Consider the following 1,503-nt stretch of genomic DNA (forward strand, 5'->3'; position numbering starts at 1 on the left):
GGGCGCGAGTCCCCTCTGCCGTGAGTGGGGACGACGGAGGGGGCCCCGGCCGCGGGGAGGGAGGCTGGGTTGGTGCGTGGCTGGGGCCTCCAGACCTCCCTGCTCCTCCCGCGGGACCCACGCGGTCACCGGGCCGCAGGTGTGGGGCCGGCTGCGCTGGGCACTGCCGGGCGCCCCGCGGGCTCCACAGCGCATCTCTGCTTCACTCCCCGCCCTCAGCCTTCAGCCTCGGCCGCTCTCCGGCCCTCCAGCCGCCGAGAGCGGCTTCCTGCCCAGCACCCGCTGGGAGGGCGTCTGTCCTCGGCCACGGCCACGGCCGGCCGGCCCTGCGTCCGCTCCTGGCTCAGCCCCCAGGCGCCTCCCTCTGGGGCCATGGCAGCAGGGCACCAGGTCCCCCGCCGCCCTCCACGGGGCGCCCGCCTGCCCTCCGTGCCGGCGGCCGTGGCTCACTGTGGGCTTCTCAGACGCCTGCACCACGGTCTCACAGGTCAGACAGGTCGTGTGAGATTTACACGCAGGTATTTATTTCCCTTTCTGGGTGCTAACGCGAACGGAGCAAGGTGCGCAGTTCCCTTACGAGGTCAGGACCTGCGGTCCCGAGGCGCGTGCCTTGGGGTCGCTCGGGCCTTCTCCCGGTCTGCCCCTTTCCCCTGGCCTGGTCACGCCGGGCCGGGCTCCTGCAGCGGCGTGAGGGCGGCTCAGCCAGGCGGCCTGGGCCGGCGGCGCGTCTCTTCCGGGCCGCTGGAGCTGGCCGCGTGGACAGCAGGTTGGGCCGGCCGTGCCTAAGGCGTGCAGCCGCGGTCGGGCTGAGGTGGAGCGACGGGAGAATCGCCCCGTGCTGGTCTCAGACATTTTGTTGCTTTATTAAGAGTGAAAGAGCCAGCGCGGCCCTCGGCCGCTGCCGTGGGTCTTGCTGACGTCTGGCCAGGGCTCATCGGCCGTCCGCCTTCTCCGCCCTGGGCTGTTTTCCTCCCAGAGCTCTTGCGGAGTGACTCGGCGCTGACCGTCTTCGTGTCCGACCAAGGCCGCGGTGCCCCAGGCTGGCCTCCAAGCAGTCTTGATGCGTGATTCTGAGCATTTGGATCGGCTTTTCCTTCACATTTCATTTAATTAGAAATAGGAACAAATTCCCTGAAGACCCCTGGCCTGTGTCCCTGCCTGCCCAGTGATTGGCCTCCAGACGCTTCGAGGCGTCCAGCTCGGCCCGGGCTGTTGGTCCCGGGTGCTGACTTGCCCGGGCCGGGCCCGGCTGCTCCTTCCTGCTGGCGAGGTGCGGGTCCTGCATAGCCTGGCCGGGCGCTCCGTGGCCGGGGCTGTTGCGTGGCTGGAGGGTGTGCGTGGCGGGAGGGTGTGCGTGGCGGGAGGGTGTGCATGGCGGGAGGGTGTGCGTGGCCGGGGCTGTTGCGTGGCGGGAGGGTGTGCGTGGCCGGGAGGCTGTGCGTGGCGGGAGGGTGTGCGTGGCGGGAGGGTGTGCGTGGCCGGGAGGCTGTGCGTGGCGGGAGG

The sequence above is a fragment of the Condylura cristata genome, unplaced genomic scaffold, assembly GCF_000260355.1.
Source record: "Condylura cristata isolate star-nosed mole 26May11 unplaced genomic scaffold, ConCri1.0 scaffold00004, whole genome shotgun sequence".
Taxonomy (NCBI): Eukaryota; Metazoa; Chordata; class Mammalia; order Eulipotyphla; family Talpidae; genus Condylura; species Condylura cristata.